General features: G+C 38.0%; 2 long non-coding RNA genes across 2 annotated transcripts; one reads left to right on the forward strand and one right to left on the reverse strand.

Annotated features, from left to right (window-relative positions):
- Positions 1-10505: 10505 nt before the first annotated feature.
- On the reverse strand, positions 10506-11531 carry LOC116652498. Its single transcript, XR_004305588.1, has 2 exons — positions 11377-11531; positions 10506-10958 (listed from the first exon to the last, which is right to left on the reverse strand). It is a non-coding gene; the product is annotated as an uncharacterized LOC116652498 (long non-coding RNA).
- Positions 11532-11579: 48 nt separating this feature from the next.
- On the forward strand, positions 11580-12913 carry LOC116652499. The gene is made up of 2 exons (XR_004305589.1): positions 11580-11818; positions 12638-12913. It is a non-coding gene; the product is annotated as an uncharacterized LOC116652499 (long non-coding RNA).
- Positions 12914-20377: the final 7464 nt, after the last annotated feature.

Below are 20377 nucleotides of genomic sequence, written 5' to 3' on the forward strand. Positions count from 1 at the left end.
TGTTTTAAAAAGTCATGAAGGAACAAAAATTCCATCCTTTGGGGGGGTGGGGGTGGGAAGGGCATTTGCTTTCAGACACCAGGTCTAAAAGCTTTTAGGATCCTAAATTAAATGAACAATCCACAATTTCAGCTTCCCTAATTAAATAGAAGGACCATAGATTACTGTTAATCATAGAATCTTAGAAAGGGTTGTGTTGTAAGTGACCTTAAAGAGCAGCCATGACTTTTCCCATGTGCTGGAGAGTGGCTTGGCAATGACATTAGCCTTCAGGACCCTGGGATGCATGTTGGCTGGCCTCTTGGACTTGCACATTTTCACTCTCATCAGCTGATCTCAGATTTGTTCTTTGCTTTCAGTGGGAAGGATTTTGCTCCCCCACTCCCCAGCTAGGCTGAGTGCTTTTGATTTAGTCACTTCAGTGATAGCATAATTGGTAATTCAATAAATTAGAGCACCAGCAGTCACCACATGGTGCCGGATGTTTTCTTCACTGTTGTCACTGTTTCGACACAGGAGTAACACTCAGGACTCTCTTAGCTGTGCTGAGGTGTGTCTGGAGAAGCACATATAAACTTATCTAAATTCTTTGAACTTCTGACCTTAAATACAGCTTTCAGAGTCTCTGGAAAACAGATGAGTGCTAGAGAACTCCAGGAAATAATGCTTTCTGTGTGACAGAGAGTAGACAGAAAGAACAGACCTTTGGCTGTTTATAATTCAGCTGAAAACAAAGAGGTCAGAAACAAAGGATAGTTAAAAGAAATTACTGAATTTGAAAGAACTGAAGAAAGTGTTGGGTCTGGTCCCTATTTAGAGACACTTTCAGCAGCCCAAAGCATACGTACATGCCTTATTTACCCATCAAAGCATATATAAAACTTATCTGAAGAAGTTAACTGTTCTGTTTAAAAGAAAACGTTACAATATATTACTTTCCAGAAGCAACTGTTGAGAGCCTAAACATTCCTTTCTGTGTGGATACTATGCTTAATTCCTTAAATATGTTTTAGACGAGCTATGATTCTACTGAAAATGTGAACTCAGCTGTGGGTGGCAAATGGTAGAGGCATTTTCAGTTTATTTGAAATATTTGACACTTTCTGTTTGCCTTGGGCCTCAACCCCCCATAAGTGAGTGAAATGGATGATCTTAGGGTTACTGACTCATATTTCCTGTCCTCATGATAATAAAACATAGTAAGAACAAATATGGAGAAATTAAGGAACAGCTTGGGACCAATTATAAGTTGGGGTGTCTTCAAGAAAAATAATGAAATTCAAAAATACTTTTATTTAATTTCAGAGTCTGACTGTAGGATGACATTGAGTAAATACTTTCTTCTTTAACTTAGCAGCCAATAAGAGGGCAGTAGTTGCAATATTTTAAAATTAATATTTTTAATGATATATAGACTATTTTGTCCTTGAGAAAAAAAGAAAGCACGCATGTGAGTGGGCAAAACACAGGAAATTGAATTGTTATGGGGGTTATTAAGCCTGCACTATGTGCCAAGTTTTCCTATAGAAAGGCAGAGCACAATTCAAACTGTAAAACAGCATTCATTGTGAGCATTTGCTGAACATCTGAGAAGGGACTGGGGAACAAAGGCACATATATACAGGTCTGCTGCTGCTGCTAATAGACCATCAACAGTTATCTTCCAATGCTGAGTCCATCTTAAAGCTATCAAGATGATCTGCCTCATTTTCTATGCTCTGGTAAAGCCAGTCTAGGTTCTGTTTGACCACCTACTGATTCCCTTATATTGTGAGAGTACTGGAAGGAACACTGAATGGAGAATGCTCCCAAATGCTCTTTTTATGCAAAGCTCACACATATAACAAATATAACCCTTATTAGCTTTTGCTCATTGGTGTTGAAGAAGAACATAGCTAGTCCATTTTAAGTTCTTGCAACCTTTTCTCCAATGCTGGATTGACTTAATTTTTGCCACTGTCCCTGGCAGTGTTCAAGAGGTGTCTGGAAGAGTAGCTACGAGATGTGGTTTAGTAGCTCTGGTACCAATGGTGATGGGACCTTGTAGGTCCTTTCCAACCTTGTGATTCTATGATTTGTTCTGCTGTTGTTTCTTATTGTTGCTATATATCATTTGTTGCATCTTTGATTTATATTAAAATCACAGAAATGTTGGTTGGAAGGAACTGGAGGTCAGCTTGACCGGCATACTACTTGGAATAGGACCTTTGCCAAAACTATATCAAATCAGCCATGGTTTTTTTTGTTAAATGCTGAAAACCTCCCATGGAGCAGATTCCACCTCCTCTTTGGGTAACCTTTTGCAATACTCTACAGTCTTTGTAGTGTGGAAGTATTTCTGATATCCAGTTTGATCCTTCCAAACCTTGACCTGTGGCTTTGCATTTTCATATACCAATACAGGAAGAGTTCAGCTTCACTGTCTCTGTAACTCTCCTTCTAAGAGTTTCAGGCTGATACATCACAAAGTTCATATCTTCAATTTGAAAGTTTTGGATCAAAATGAGCGAAGACTTCCCCCCTCTGTAAGAGCAAATGAAAAATATTCTTCAGATTTATCAGTCCTCTATGTGCAGGTCCACGTGGCATTTTGCCATATGCCACAACTTCTGCAACAGCAGCGGCTTCAGGTGTGTTGTAAGCCTAGTGTAGCAAGAAAACATGGTTTGTAGGGAAACACTCTGCCATTCGATACCTGGCACGAGCATTTGGGTTTTGCTTCATGTTAAATGCATAGACACTACACACGTTCTTGTTGTATGGACTGCTTTCGATGGTGTTATCAAAACTTCATAGACCTGAATGAAGCAATAAAGTACTGTGACATGTTACATATTAGTAGTGCATAGTGAGACAGTATTTGGAGTTGAGAATAATTTCTTTTCTGGTGCGCTTTTTGGTTGTTCTCACTCAGGGCAATGGAATGGAATCACATCAATTTATATCCCACAGAGCATAAATATATTGACTTTCAGCTCACACTGTGGAGTATATAATTCTTTCTAATACTTTTTGGAAAGGGATATTTGTTATAACACTGGGTGATGAGAGAATCCCAGCTTGAGGTGAAAAGTTCTGCGTTTTAAACTTTGTTCTAGCTGTATATATGTTGTTTATGTGCGCACATTTTCAAACCAATAATCTTTAAGAAGGCATATAGGCATGAAAAGCAGAAATGTATACTCTAGGGAACTGTCATCTCTCATTTACAAATCCATTCAACAGAGTCCATCTGCTAACACTGGCTTCTCAAAGACGTTAAGGAACAGTTGACTCACAGAATGAGCTGTCCAATAAATCCCTGGTTGCATACACTGAGTATAGCTAACCATAAACTCTGTACTGTGGGCTATGATATTTGAATTGTGCTTTTTCTGCTGCTCCCTCATCCAATTTCCCACTGCTCTTCACCAAACAATGTCTTATATCCCGAAATGATGATACTGCAAAGAAACATAAACATAATAAGACAATTCACACCAAACTTTTTATAATTATAATGAAGGCACGGGACAAAATGACTTTTCCTACTTCAAGTGTAAACCATTTTTTTTCCAGTTTTAGTGGGTGAGAATTCAGCAACCACCAAGAGAAGCAGACAGAACCCCTGACTGCCAAAGTGAAGTGCCTGCGTTCTCAAGATCTTAACACTCCTAAAGGGGGATGTGAAATAAGTCTTCTGGAGATGTCAGCAAGACCACAAATAGCTTGAGAAGAATTAAGTAAAATTTTAAAATAATAGACTATAGGCAGCCTGTGGGAAGACCCCCAGTACACATGGAATATGTGTTTGGCTTGTACCAGGAAGCCTTGCAGCTGTGTTTTTAATATAAGCTGAAGTTGGGGATGTAACAAGATTTAGCTAGATGGCATGTAAAATGGAATGATTGCAGATATAACATAAATTATATGATAAATTCATCATACCTACTTGATTAAAAACTTTTTTTCCTCTATTTTTAATGCTCTATGAGTAACATATATCTAAACTCATAATTAGCACTAGATTATAGAAAAAGACTAAGCTGAAACAGAAGCAGAATCAGATACCAGTATGAAGTAAAATAGCAGATAATTTAAATCTCTGATTCCTAATTTTCCAAAATTAAGCAGATTTCAAAAAGCATTACAAGACTGAACACAGTCATTATATTTAGTGCAAACTGTCATATGTGATTCTTGTCTTCAGGAACAACTAACACAAGCAAGGATTTCAGGTTTGGCAACCATATGCCCTGTGTTCATATCTATAGGCCCCAGAAGGATAATTCTTAAACCTACAAACTGTCTCGTGCAGCCTCATTTTTTTTTATTTTTTTTTTTTCCTGAAAGAATATCTCGTTACTTAGTGCTGTGCTGGGAGTACCTGGGGAAATAGTAAAAGGAAATACAACTGAGAGCCACTGTGGTTTGACTCTTCTCCAGATACTTTGAAAATATTTTGGCAAAAACAAGATTTTAAGTAAAACTGTTTCCTTTGGTAACATACCGAGAACTGCAGGTTTTACATTTTTGTACTTAGTATGGAGGGCCAAAAAAAGAAAGCCCTTGTGTGAGAAGGTTGTACACGTGGTAGTAATATTAGTGGGGAAGAAAGAGAGAGCAAGGGGGGAAATTTGAACAAGATGCAGAAAGAAGACAAGGAGAGAACAGTGACAGGAGCAGCATGATGGTTCGTTCATCAAAGGATGACTGTGATGAAAGATGAGAACTGAGCCATGATTTCCTTTTTCTCTGCTTTGTTGTCAAGCAGTGTCAACGTGGGAGCTCTTGAACTCACAGCGACTGCAGGATTTCTTTTAATTACAGGAGATTCCTTAGGCTGCTTCTGTTTTCTTTTTCTCTCTGAAGTTTTTAGCGAGAAAGGGAAGAATTGCCATGAAAAGCTTTCTTAATGCATCATCTGCACAGATTTTTGTACGTATCTAAGTAATTGGGAGACCTGTGAATACTTAAATGAATGAAATGAAACATTAATTCCTTTACTTTTTTTTTTCTCCTTTGAAAGGTCCTTGTGGTTTTTTTAGCTACCAGTGATTACATGGTTTCATGGTTTCATGCCAGGATTCTCACTCATGTTTATTGTTTTGTTGCTGTCATGCTCTCTACACTTCAGTTAATATAACAGGGCTGATGGCATTCAACAAAACAATGTGAATTAACTCTGCTTAACTATCAGTTAATTAACTAGGCAAGTTTAATGTAAACTCTACTTTTTAGTAGTTTCTTTCCAAATAGACCAACAAACAATAACAACAAAAAACTCGCCACCCCAGCGTTCAGCCAAACATATATTTATGGATGAGTATATTTAAAATGACAGTGGCCATCCACTGTGACCACATATACATTTCCCTCCCTTTTTATTATGTCTCCATTTTTGTTCAGCTTATGAGAGGCTTCTTTCCAGGTTAAATTCATTTTTTTCCTTTGAGACGGACTCACCTCACCAGGGCTGGTTGCCCCCTTTTTACTTCGAATGGAAATGTTGTGGACCAACCACACGAGCCTTTCTTCTCCCAGAAGGCAGACTGCAAACCTGCTGAGAGGGATTCCAAAAAGCTATTACTTTAAAAGGATGTAAGTCAACTTCAGTGAGATTATACACATGGTCACTTATATTTTTGAAAACAGGCATATGATATTGAAGGAAGTTAAAGAAAATGTGAGGTGTGAATTGAAATGTAGACAAGTGACAGGACTGCAAATTGAGAAGAAAAAAAATGAGGAGATAGTATGGGCTGGGTATATGCAGAGGATGAAAGTTGAAGGGGTTTTACGGTACTTGGAATATAATCTTTGTGTTAAGCATGAGGCAGGAGAAGCACACATACAGATCTCTAAAGGATAACTATGCAGCTGTATTTTGATATCTGAGAAGAAAGTCAAATGGACATATTTCATTCATGAATGTACCTGAACTCATGGTTTCATTTTCATTTGAACAAAGAGATTGAATTGATTCTTATTTAACTGAACCATATAGAAACAATCCAAAATCTCATCTAAGTGGCTTTATTCAGGGGCAGAAAACTCTGCTAAAGTGGAACAACTCATAATGTCCAGTAACTGGCAACTTGCCTCTTTTCTGTACCATGCTAGGTTTTTCTTTCTCAGAGGTTGAGTTTTATTGTTCTTTGAACACTGTTGAATTCCTTAGTTATTGCATGCTGAAACCCAGCAGGTTTAACCATGTCTGTGTAGCCTATTTGTAGAAATTCTTTAATGCGCCAACTACAACTACTCCTTCTGCTATTTGATGTTTTTCATCTTGAAAAAGTGTGGATCACGTTAGTAAAAATCACAGTGGTTCCTTATGACCAGTATGACATCTCAGCTCACTACCAGACCCAGCATTCACTGTATCTGAGTCTCCAAAGAACACTCATTTACTGCCATGATATTTTCTCTTTCTGTCCTTTTACTTGCCTCCTCCATTTTCATATTAAAAAGATAAAACTATAGTTTACTAACATATCTCTAGAATTATTGGGCCTGTAATTCGGATCTGTATATGCACATATGTATGGAGCTCTGGATTTACCTTCCCCATGCTGGCAAATGACCTGAACTGTTGAAAACCTTTCAGTTAGGAGAGTTATACCATGCTGATGAATCTGTTCAATGTCAGGCAGTATCCCAGTATCAGTGGCCTTCAGCTCCCATGGACCAGCAGGTATTCTGCTTTGGGTGGATACATTTTCATCCACAGAAGTTTTTTAGCCCTCTGCAACAAGAAAAAAGAGGAATGTATTTGATCCTGTACTACCTGCTTTTTCTGTTGGTTTTCCTGCTTACTTTCTCTGCTTACTACTCTTTTGTTTATGTTCATCACTCCTGCGATCCTATACATCCATTCCCCAGAACACCCAGTGTTAGGTGGCAGCCTCCTTTCTCTCAGTCAGTTTTGTTAAAGTCAATTAACATTTTGAGGGAGGGACACTGGAATTCTGGAGATATTTTGGTCTTGTTTTTTTTTTTTTGTCTTTTGACATAAAAATACACTGAGGTAATACTGAGATTAACAGCCACTCTTACTGCGTTTATTTTTCTTTTGTGTTAACTCAGTTTTTCATTTCATGCTTTTTTTTTTTTTTTTTTTTAAGATATTTCTGCCAAATTAGCATTTCATTTATTTGATTACTCCACAAATAACATATACCCGTTCATGACAAATATGTCCTAGTTAATGTTGATATAACTGTTATCAGTTTAAGTTAAAAAGAAAAAGTACTGTTACATGTTGTAAAACAACCTAGACAAACTGGATTCTTTGAATTTCCCTCATATTCACTTGGAAATAAACATAGATGATCAAATATGATGAAAAATGTTAGGAATCCTTTTAAAGCATACTGCTCAGATGTAGGTTTTTATCAGAGGCAAGATAGAGGGAGCAGATGACACAGAGACATCTACCGGTAAAGTAAGAGAGCAGTGTTGAATACAAGCACTCATTTAGCCCTCCTGGGAGACTCCTTGCAGTGAATTGAGCATTTGCATCTTCATTAATGTATTAGATTTGATTCATGGTGTTCATATCTCCCTGTGTTCCTGCATTCTTCAAAGCACAGACATCAAGTGGTTAATGGTGGAAGCACCTTCTCCTTGGTGACTTTACAGGTGACACTTCACAGTTAGGACCAGTTTTAAGAACTAAATGGATGCTATTTATGAAAAATCTAAGGTAAATGCAAACTAGAAGCAGAAAATGAGGGCAGATAAATAAGTGTATAGGCTTCAGGGCTATAAGACATAATCAACGTCATAGTATAACATTTGTTTGCTCAGACTCACAGGGAGAAGTGTGAGTAGCTATTCAGACTAGATGAAGATTTATTTTAAGGGGTGGCATCTTTGTTAATCTGAGTCATGCTCTGTCTGTAATGGGGTAGAGTGGTTGTTCTTATGCAAAAAAGACTGGTTTTTCTATTGATTAAACACACTGCCTGGTCTCTTTAACATGCATTGAATGCCACCACCAATTGACAGAAGACACTTGTACAGCCACTGTCACACCCAGCCCTCAGTTGCCAGGTTTTCATTTTGTTTGTCAAAGTCCAAATGATGAATACAGTGTGTTATTCCTAAGATGCGCTGGAGAAAGACACTCAACATCTACCAGAGCTTATGAATTGGTTTATGGATTTAGTCCACCCTATTGGTTCTCCAGCTACTTTAAGTCATACTTACTGTAAGCCAGATCAAGACAAAATGCAAATCCAGAATGCAAGCCTGTGGCATTCAGAATAAATTCAGATTTTTATTTATTCAGATAAATTCAGATAAATACATTTTTAAGAGACATAGGTGAAGAAATGGGAGAAAATCTATGTCTGCAATGTAAATCTGGCCCTGAGTTGCTCGCAGAGTGTTCATGCAGCATGCACAAACTTATGGTCTGATTTTTGGAGCCAGGAGTTGGACTCAGTGATCCTTGGGATGTTATATGATTCTATCATGTACACAATTAGGTCACAGGTTTTACTGACTCCTAGAGGTAGAATTGTCTTCAGGTGTCAGATTTGCAAAGATAAAAACAAAAGGATTGTGCCCCAACTTTCTGGTCACAATGACACAATGACCAATGGATGTTCAAAAGTATCTATGTTGGATTCCATACTAAATTGTTTCTGAAAGGAGAGCACAGAACAAGAGGTCGTATCAGGCTCTGTTGAGCTGTTCAGGTGTTATGTAAGTTTCTTCTGCCTCTACAATTAATAGACCCAGTCACATTTAGCAGACATAGAAATCAGCTGTAGAAACTGTGAAAACAGTTTTCCAGGCAACAAGAATTAATTGAAAGTAGAAAAAAATAAGCAGATTGCTTTGTGCCTTCTTCAGAATCAGTGGAAAACTTTAATGCTGATGGCCTGATTGATGAATGTGCTGTATCTGTTCTGTATGATGCAAAATGACTGTGAGCTTGACTAATGAAGACTTACACATCAAATAGCAGGCATGCAATTGACCTGACTGTATCCTTCTCTGTAGGAATCACTTGTTTATCACTGTGATTTACTAATTAGGTGAATCTGACATGTTGGTCAAAGGACAGGAAAAAATTGTCCTGAAACACTGCAACTAGAAATGTGCCCACAGCTGGACACATGCTCCAGGAGAAGACAGGAGCCAAAATCCAGTGGAAGTGGATTCTACATGGAAAGATGTTAGGGTGAGAAAAAAAAGGTCATTCCTATCTTTCTCCAAAATAAAGAAGCTAACTAGATTAAAAAGACATTATTTCAGTATCTGGGGCAAGTAAACCAGAGAACCAGGCCAAGATCTTCTGATCTCACTGAAAAACAATGTTTTCAGTGGACTTTTCAAGCGGCATGTATTCTTATAGGCTGGAGAGGGCTTACAGTCCAACATGAAGACACATCAGCTTGAGAAGAACCTAATAACTGTCCTCTGGTGGACAGTTATTAGATAAATAATATTTATCTATTATATATCATTTATATTAGATAAATAACATTTTCCAGAGGTTAATAACCTCTAGGTAACACTTAAATGACTTTCTGATGCAATGTTTTAGTTACTGTATATTTCTTAGTTTTTCAAAATATAAGAATTTCCCTTTATGGTAAGTATACAGAGTAAATTACTTCCTTTAAAATTAATTTAAAGTCAGAATTGCTTAACTGCATTTCCTATCAGTGCCATAGTTAAATTCCAGGAAATTGCTAATAGAGGCGTCAAACCACCCATGCTAACCCCACATCATGGAATCATACTAACCAGAATCCCCACAGCACATTCAGTTTTATGTCAACATGCAGCAACCTACAATCAACATCTCCACTTTCTAAACAAGGGAGAACTCTTACTCAACTATAAAATTCCTCAAGTGCCTGAAGCCTGAAACACTACTTAGCTTAGGCATATTTTTACAGAGACTCATGTTTGTACTTTACCTGCTGGACTCAGGGAAAATCAAGGTCTCTGGGGGAACATTTTTTAAAAAGATAGTGATTATTGTGCCATAAAAGCATAGCAGAAAACTCTTTTTTTCCTCCTGTCTTTGGAAGAGTTATGTTAACTTTCCAAGCTAAGCTCTATTGCCAAAATTTTAAAGAAAATGATTTAACCCTTTTTGTTTTGCAAACTCAGTCTATAAATGTGCCTGCCAGTGATGTTACAAATTTACTTTTAGATTTAATTTATTAGCCCCTTATCTATTTATCATTACCCATGTTATTTTTTAAAGAATCAGTAACTTAAGACTTTAGCTAAATAACTAGCTTTCTGTTACAGCTCAGAGGTGGTTTGTTTTTGACAAACAAGCTTGTAAACAAGGGTATATTTATTTAAGAATTGCTATGCAAACATTTCTAATGTGGAAAGGAACAGTGAATGATTATGAAGGAAGTCTAGGAATGACCTGTATGGAATGTCTTGGATTGGAAGGGACCATAAAGATGCTCTGGGCAGAGTGATAGAGTAATCTTCCCTCCAGTCTACTCTGGCTTTCAGAAGTTTGTAACTATGAACATTTTGAGTTGAAGAACTCTCTTGATTTATTTCATTTTTCTTTTCATTCATCAGATGACAAGGGATTCTAACCTTCTATCAGAGGGAAAATTATAGCTTTGTCTTTCGAGAATTATCAGTCCACATTCATCCTGAGCCTTTTCTGATCCAGGCTGAAGAGCCACAGGTCTCTCAACACTTTCTCATATAATACATGTAGCAGTCACTTCTGCAACTTCACCGCTGGAGTTTCTCCAGTTTGAATGTCTTTCCCAGTAAGTCCAAAAGTGACTTAGCACTCCAGACATGCTCTCACAAAGGCTGAGTAGAGCGGAAGGGTCAACTCCTGCAATCTGCTGGCAAGGCTTTTCCTTATTCAGCCCATCACCTGCTGTGAAGGTGCATTGCTGGCTCCTGTTCAGCTTGTCCACCAGGATGCCCCGGTCCTTCTCTTCAAACCCGCCTTCTGAGCAGCTGGCAGCCTGTAGTAATTGATGGGGTTAACCCTTCCTTGCTGTAGGACTTTGCATCTCCCTTCAATGAACTTCATGAGAATCTTGTCAGCCCTTTTTTTCCAGTCTGTTGAAGCCCCTCTGAATGGTAGCACAGCTCTCTGGAATACCAGCTATTCCTACCAGTTTTGCAGGTCATGATCAGGAATTTTGAACAGTAACAAGCTTGGGTTACATCACTAATTGCTGGCTTCCAGCTGGACTTCACAATGTGGGTTGTAACTTTCCGAGTCTGTCATTTCAGACACTTTTCAGGCCAACCCACTCTCCACTTAGCCCACACACTTCATCAGTTTGCATATGAAATTGTTATGGGAGAGAGTGTCAGAAGCCTTCTTGAAGTGGTAATACACAACATCCAAAGCACTTCACTCATCAAGATAGTCACCTTCTTGTAGGAGGCTGTTACACTGACCAAGAATGTTACAAATCCATGATGATGACTGCTAGGGACATTCCTGTTCTTCATATGTTTCAGGATGGTTTCCAAGGTTGCTTGCTGCTTCACCTTCCCAAAGGAGGTGACCAGCCTCAGCTATCAGAGAGAGAACTGGAAATCAGAATTCCCATGTGTGCTCAGCCAACCATTTCCTTCCACGTCATAATGTTTCCAGAAGTTACTGCTGTTTAGGCCATATAGAGAGCCTGTCCACATGAACACTTCTCATAGAACTGAATCTGGTTTACTTTGTAATGGCATGCACAACGCGTGTTTACTATGTCTCATGTAAACACTGAAGTCATGGGAAAATCTCAAAGCAGTGCTGATCTTTCACAAATGAACTGTAGGACTAAACCATTCACAAGACCTGATTCTCTCAACATACCATGTAAGAAAGGTTGTTTCATAAGTTTTTTGCACAATATTGTAAAATATAGAGTGACCGAAAATGTTCCTCCTCTATCACTACCACAACTAAGGAAAAATAAAGCCAGAGAACAAGAGGTATAAGCTGCAGAATTCAAAGCCTGGAGCTTTTTCTTCGGAGGTGGAAAACCACTGACTTGTCAGCATTATTCTGTTGGGTGGTTTTGTGACACATTGTCACAAATTACACCAGCACTGTGGGGATCTTCTCTGAGGGAATCAGAAGAGAATTTGCCCTCTCTATGCTTATTTGTGGCATGGCATAAACTCATAGCCTTTTCAAGCAACCACATGATCTCATTACTTTGGCCTTTTTTCCCCTTCCTTCATCAAGTAATGACTGCTTAACGTTTTCATATTAATTATAATCACTTCTGATACAAGGCTCCATTTCTGCTTGCAGGTGTGCATGAGGGAGTCATTTTAGCTTCTAATTTCCTCTGAGAAAACAAACATTGTGATGAGCAGTCTCTACTTCCATAAAAGTGTTCTGGGATTAGTCTCCATAAGAGATGCTTTGAAAAGTCACTAGCAGCCACTCTCTTGTATTCTTTATAACAGCTTCAAGCTTAATTTTCAAAAGGAAGTTAAAGGAATTTGAAATCATTCACCTAGTGAAAAGAAATTCAGATGAAAGGGAATTGCCTTTCAAGATTGCTCAGACTGAAAGCCAAGCTGATCCATGCATAGGCTGAAAGTTGAAATGGACGCATTATGGCTATTTTTTTCCCCAGTAGTTTTTTCCATTTCCCTCTTCTTGTCTTCCATCTTCTCCTTGTAGGAAGAAGATGAAACAATGGTGTCTGTATTGCCAGTGGCAGCACAGCAATCCAGGACTGGACATGGTGTGGTTATTAGTGATCTGGAGGTTCTCCATAAACACCAGAAGATGCATGGGCATGCTTTTCATTACTCACTGGAGAGGCAGCTCAGCAGCTGAGCTTATACAGACCTTGCAGCCCTGAAGAGAAGCTCAGACACTGGACCAGGGTTTTCCAGTTTCTCAGTCCTTCTGCAGTCTGTATATCTGAATTATATTTATAGCACATTGTTTCCATTAGTGTTATAATTTTAATCACCAGTTAATTTTTCTGTGTACAGATATAATAGGGGATTGATTTATCTGTGTTAACATGAATTAAACCATGAGCCGTTTTATTTGCAATATGGTTAACAGTGGTATTCATGGCAGCTCCTTGGAATACTCTCGATGAATTCTTTAAGTACGTGTAATGCTGAAAACACATTCCCATTCTATAGGACAGATATAAGATGTTAAGCCCAACATAACAAATAGCTTCTAGAAAAATTCCATAAACATTAAGCATATTTATCTTATAGCATTAAGCTTGGTCAAATATGAAACTTATGGTATTGTAGTATAAGAGGCATCTTGTTTGCTTTTATTTACCTTCTCAGTAGTAAATGTATTTTGGTTAACCACAATGGTAAACTTAGGCCAGACATTTGTGTCAACAGATCTTTCTTCTAAACAAAGTAACGTTCTTAGTTTCTAGGGCAGTGGATTGGATTCTGAGTAATAAGGTGTTTATAAGTCTTGTTGCAAATCTGAAACCATAAACATGTCTACTTTCCTCTTAAACCAGCTGCTGTGTTTGAGGCACAATAAGTTCTGTTTTAAACTTGATGGTAGCAAGCATGTTGGTTTTTCAGTTTTGATGGCTGTTGATTTAGCAGTTGCCAGCACCTCCTGCCAAGCTTTTGACCTAAGTAAGTCATGCTCTCTGGTGATATCATTTACAGTGCCTAGAATTTACTAGCTGATGGTACCTGCTGGGAGGCAGTACAAGGCTTCTTACATCCTTTGTTGCATTATAGATGCGCTTAGAAACATCCAGTAAGAAATCAGCCCTTCTCCAGACCTGACCTCAGCTAGGTCATTCTGTGATAATAGATTCAACAAAGATTTGGGCCTCGTTAAGTTTTAGCCAGGACATTTGTTTGCATTTTGAAATGCAGTCCTTCAAACACTCCTCAAACACCGTTAACAATTAAAGGATTCCAAGAACACTTCTCGCATTCTTCAGTTTCTGTAGGGTACTTCCCTCCCAGTGAGTATGACAAGTTGTTCCCATGAGGACAGCCTGCTTACACCGGCGAAGGCAGCAGGTCAAGGGCTCTTGCTCTATTCTTTTTTCTTCTGAACATGTTGTTTGTTATATGCTGAGTTATTTCTCTTGTGCACATTTAAAACAGCTATGTCACATTTTCTGTGCTGCTATGAAAATATGAGATTATGCCCTTGTCTATATGCACACATAGAAGCAGGTGTGCACGCCAGTTTTATATTCTTCTTGAGAATGTAGGAATCTGCTTAGCTGAAGCAATTTTTAGCTTCAGAATATAATATTGAAAGTCATATCTGCATTTTCATGTTCAACATTTACTGTATAAATTGTTTACAGTGTAAAATATGAAACAGGAAGGTAGCATAACAATGCTTATTTTTCTCTATTATTGCTATCCTCATCTCAGCATCAACTGCTAGGAAAAAAATCATGATTTTTGTTAAAGAAAACACCATGTGACTGAGCAAAAATACTTGTTATTTCAATATGTGTAAATGAAGGTTGGAAGCGATCCAAGTTCCTTAATCTTAGTGGACAGCTGCAATTGCAAAATCAAAAATCAGTGTGTCCTGGAGATGCCTCACACTTGCTTGAGTATTTTTCTAAGAGTAAATCAAGGAACAACTTACTTAAGTAATACGTTCCATTTAAAACATGTTTAAGTGCTTCTGCGGTGCTTGGAAAGAACGCCTACACTCACAAAGTCCTGGACACTTTTCTAGTTTCTCTGTAATCAGTTTGCATCCTACTTATCATGCATCAGATTTCACAGTTTCCCTAGGCAGTCTGAGTACTGTTATTTGGCAATTTGAAGCTCTCACTTTCACAGTAGACATCCTTTAGTAACAGTTGCTGAACACTGTAGGAAGCTGACCAGGAGAAATAAAGTTCATGAGCAAGCAGAGAGAGGCATAAGGAGATGTCATGTATTCTTCAATGCTAAACTCTATATTATTTTGATAAGGTGCTAGAAGGGCTTCATGATGAACATTGTGAATCTGTATGTCTATATATATGCAGATGCATATGTGTATGATATATATATATATCACACTTCCAATTATTTGAAACTCTTGTGAATCTGAGTAACTATGAGCTGTGCACAGATTCATTAAGAAGGGCTACTTCAGCATTCTAGGTTTCATCAAAGGACACTTATCAAAGGACTGGAAAGAAAATATCCTCTGTAAAGTTTTCACACTTCTATTTCTTTTGCAAAAAATTATGGAGGTAGAGCTTTCTGGAAGTGCTTTAAATGGTCTTCCATTTGCAGGACATGGATGAACTTCAGGCATTTAACCTGAAATTTTAATGCAGGTATAGCATCAAGGCTTCGTGCTATCTATCTCGTCAGTTTCACAGCCTCATCTTCAGTTTTTGCTAAAGAGAAGTCCAAGCAAGGATTTTCAGCCAACAGTTACTTCCAACTTCTTCCAAAAGAAGACATCTGTGCATTGAAGATCTGTATCAGTCACATCTCAGTTGCTGCTGCAAGACCACTAAGGTGAAAAACACTTTCACATCTGAGTGATCCTTTCTGACATAAGTGGAGAGCGGACGCATGCTTATCTATTACATCATCAGGAGACTGATTTGTAGATCTCTGCTTTCAGAGATCTACATTTCTCAACATTTCAAACATACAGATCTCAACATTTCAAAGATAGGAAGCAAAGATACTAAAGTACAGGTATAATGAACCATTGCAAAATAAATAAATAGAGGACAAAGAAGTTTTTGTAACTGCAGGTGTTTCTCCCTCTTTAGAGATTTTTGCTCTCTCCATCAGTGTCAGGTCCTGTATACTCCAGACCCTAAGTGTGTCAAGGTGCAGAGTAATCTTATTCCAAAGGCAAATGCGTTTTTAATCATCAAGGCTTCTTGGGTGCTACTGTGTGACCTGTTGAGGGCGTGAGTATAATTGTGTGTTGATGTTCATGGGAGATACTCCAGTAGTTTAATGCTTGGACTTCTTAGGGCTTAGATTTAAAACTGTAAGACCAGACTTGAATTCAACCAAGCAAGCTTGTTCCATATCACAGTTGCTCTGCATTCAATTGAATATCAGAGCTAATGTCTGTAATTTAATACTGTATCTTTAACTCCATGTCTACAATAAGTCATACACAGTTCAGCATGCTGCAGAAAAACTGACCAGAAAATGCGAAACTCCATTAAAACATTGCATGGTAAGGAAAAAGAAGAAAAGGCATGAACTGAGTCTTGATGGCAACAATACTTTTATAATATCCTAAGAAAATAACAGGAGTAAAGAGATAGATACCCTAAAGTGTGAAGCTAGTTGAAGGCAATAGCATAAAAGCAGAAAGCAAAGTAAAAACAAAAGAGATGAATTATTTTACAAAATCCTGGCCTAATAGAAAGCATTCTTAAATTATCTTGTCAAGCATAACAAAAAACTGAATGGGTATTTGGGCTGAGATTTCACCTAATGCAATAAAATGCCTAAGGTGTCATGAGTCAGAAGGAGTAATTCTGACTAATGTACCTGTGAGTCAATTTTTCACCAGGTAGCTGCTAGAACAAGGATTTTTTTCACATAAAAATGTATTTTTGTGCTGATCTAAACAAACTGAAAGCATTTTCATTTGTTTTTCATGAGCAACACAGATGTTGTTTGGCAACTTCCATACAAAGCACCATAGATAAAAACCGTAACTGCACAGAGGAAATGGATGAAGTCCATTTATTTTTTCCAGCAGAACCAAAGATCTCCAAAGCTTTATACAACCTTTGCCAGGAAATGAGGAGAGATTAAATGAGGCTGGGGTCTCTGTGTTTGTGTAATTTTATCCATCTCACATGGAAACCAAAGAAAAAGCCTCTGGAGATTTCTTTCTCATGCTGGAAGCTCCAGTAGGCAGGAAAGTACATTCTTTTAAGTCCACTGAACATTTTAAGTTTATTCAGTTGTACTGCATACGTATTTTCTCCAGATGTAAATCAGTAATGGAAAAGCTAATATCAGAGTTTGCAATGAATATGTAGCCTGCATGCAAACTGCAGCACAGAAACTTCCAATTTTTGATGGTTAAAAGCTGTAATCCTTGTACCAAATACTTTGTTTCCACAAGGATTTAAGGAGTTTGTACATATGAATCATGTAATTTGTTCTCCCAGAACATAAATTGCACATTATTACCCATAAATTCATTTTGGAGTGAACTTACTTCTCTTGCCTTCCTTTCTGCTCCCAGCTTACACACATGGCAGTTAACTTAAAGGCTGTGATCGTATGTTACATGGTTGAGGGCCAGCCCTATCTCAAGCACTATTGCTTGAGAACATTTGGTTCCTTAAGTATATCATTGTAATATCTGAACAGATAATGCATAAATTTTTCAGCCTCTTTGGCTTTTAAGCCTTTAAATACAGCAATTCTACGATTCTATGATTCTGTGAATGCTCCCCTTTAGAAATCTCATAGATGAACTATGAATTGATTTAGCTGTTTAATCTTTCCCTATAAACTCTGTTCTTTAATAATTGTTTTGCAGTGTTCTGAATCCCTTCCTATTTGGGGTAACCATTCTTATAGCAAGTTGCTCAAAAACAACTGTATTTTCTGAGATTTCTTCACCATTACTAAATGCTCCTCTGTTTGTAATAAAATCTTTTTCTTCCTACCATACTGTACTGAACAGTCATGACAAAGTTTTTATCAGTGCCTTTTACAAAACTGTTTTCCACATCTCTCCATTCCTGTCTTTCTATACCTTTCTCCTTTCATCCTCATCTGGCAGTAATTTATTCCCCAGAATTTTACATTGCATGTTTCTAGTTATAACAGGAGAATGGTGGTTTAAGATATTAGTAAATGTTTTGAGACTCCTGGTTCAACTTTTCTGCTCTATGGAAAAAGAGTTGAGTAAGACTTCTTTTTTCACAAAATAGACCTGTGAACCTAAGTGCATTTCAACACAGCAAAATGCCTGTATGAACTGATATTAGGCTTATTTAAATGCCATAGATAAAGTACCTTTTTCCTTGCCACGTTTTGAATTTTGGTCAATATTTGAATTGTATTTTCTGTATTTACCCTTCCCAGTTTATCTGGGATTTCACTGAATATGTTCCTAAGTACCAGCCAAATACCTGCATAAGTTTAGCAGGTTTCTGGATTGGTTGATACCCGAGAGGCATATTGATAAAAGAAATTCCCAAATGTCTCTGTAGTTTCTGAACAACAGTTTGTACAATTAGAAATTCATGAGGAATGCGGAGCCAGCAGCAGTGAGTGCTGTTCTTGTGCAGAGCAGTGAAATTGCTAACATTCTCATCTAGCTTGCTGATAGTTGAACCACCTGTACTTTCTCCTTTTAAATAGCTACAGTGAGTGGGCTGGTTGTTTCCTGGTGGCAACAACCAAGCCATTAATTCAGGCTTCCCATTATACATTAAGCTGGAAGATGTCCTTGGTATTTATTTTGAGAGTGACCTCCTTTCTACATCAATCTGCTGAGGTGTGCAGTACATGTGTAGGTGTATAGGACTGTAAGGCTGTGAGTTGCTTATCAGCATTCACAAAATAAAAAGAAGAAATGTTTTCAGATATTTCTGAGGTAAACTTCTCAGACAGACCCCGAAGCTTGTCTGCAGGCAGAAGCTTGAGTTACACTGGTGTTTAGAGGATTTATTTAAGTAAGAGCTTGAGTTACCGTATACATACATTAAATAATGGTATCATAAGACTCCATAAATGGTCTGCACAGGTTTCATCTACAGTGCCTGAAATTTGAAATGGCTGCCACAGTGGTGAGTTGCAGGGCTGTGATATACTTTCCCTGCTGCCAGACCACACATAAATAAGCCATAAATAAACAGCTGCACAAGTCCCAAAAAGTATATTGAAATGTAAGATGTCACTATCTTTTTTTTTTATTATTTTATTTTATTTTCTATTTTTTTTTATGTCCTCCAGAGTTGACATCAATTACTGCTTCCACTTTGAGCTTAAATGTATTCTCTGTACTTAATGCTAGTATGGCAGTTTGTATGCATGCAATGTTTCAAGTACATCTTAATTTTCTTCTTCTCTTAGCTAGCAGGTAAACGAGAGTGACTGTGAGTATAAAGGGTTAACTTGAGACTAGGAGTAAGTTGCATGTGCATACAGATAGCTAAAAGTGTTTTGGGATTCTAATCAATTGAAATATCGATTTCAGATCTGAAAATGGATCTTGCCATTTGATTTTCACAGCAGTTATTAAAAAATGCTGGACTTAACATGCACCTCAACACTTGCAAAAAGCCTGCACTAAACATCTCAGAATAATACCGTTTCTAACGTCTGCTGTTGCATGTGTTAAAGAAGCAGCTTAAAGACCCGTATGATGAGGTGAATAAGAATCTGCTGCTGTGCTGAACAATATCTGAAAAAAATACTACTGCTGCTTTGCTGAAAAATATGTACAATATTCTTGGCTTTTTTTTATTTTATTATTTGTGGGCTCACCTTGAGAATGTCTCTGTAAGTTCTTTCAAACCAGCATTCACTAGCACAATGGAATGAGGTTTTAATTTGCTTAGAAATTAAGTTGGCAGCTGTCAAATAAAGAGTCTCTTACCTGCCTGAACCAATTCCTGGTTTTAAAACATGGCACTGTCTGTTGCTTCATTTGGGTACATCACAAATACTATGTTTTATAACTGACAGACTAATTACCATCTAGTGATTAGCATTTGGCAAAATAGACTGTCTCATGGATTGCTTTAGTTAATGCTTTGCATGAACATTTCATAACTTAAGATCATAAAATGGCAAGCTAAATTAATTCACAGGCGTGAACGGACCTGAAAAGTTTAACCTCCACCACATTTTTCCAGCTGGTTATCCATTCCCAGTGACTCCCTCTTGTTACAGCACATGCACATACTTTCAAAAGGAAGGGTTATATCACCAGCACCACTAAAACATGAAAGTCTGTGCACACAGTGCACAACAGGTTTTACGCAGGCAGAATCCTCCTCTTCCCCTCTGGCCTTAAAAATGCTTTTTTGTTTCACATTGCAAAACTCTTTCGGCAGTTACAGATGTGCCAAGAGTCCAGCTTTGGCTGGGATGGGTTTTCTTTGTATTGGTTACAGAGGTCCCTGCCAGTGTCTCAGATCTCTGGACCCAGAGGGCTGTTGTTCTCTGAGTGCAGCAGCACCGCTCTTGGCTGCATGTTGCCCCTCTTGTTCAGGCTTTGCTGGTGGCCTCAATCATGCAGACCTCTGCTTCTGGCTGCTCCCATGTCTCAGTGCTGGAGGGGCACACAGGAGAGTATAAATCCCTTGGGATGATGAAGGTAAGAGAATAGATCATGTGATGTTTCGCCATCGGTTTTGCCACTGGGAAAGTTGATTTGCTGACAGCCCTTTGGTGGTAGTCTGGAAACAACCTGTGTTAAAAGTCTCTTTCCAGCCAG

The sequence above is a fragment of the Coturnix japonica genome, chromosome Z (genome assembly GCF_001577835.2).
Source record: "Coturnix japonica isolate 7356 chromosome Z, Coturnix japonica 2.1, whole genome shotgun sequence".
Classification (NCBI taxonomy): Eukaryota; Metazoa; Chordata; class Aves; order Galliformes; family Phasianidae; genus Coturnix; species Coturnix japonica.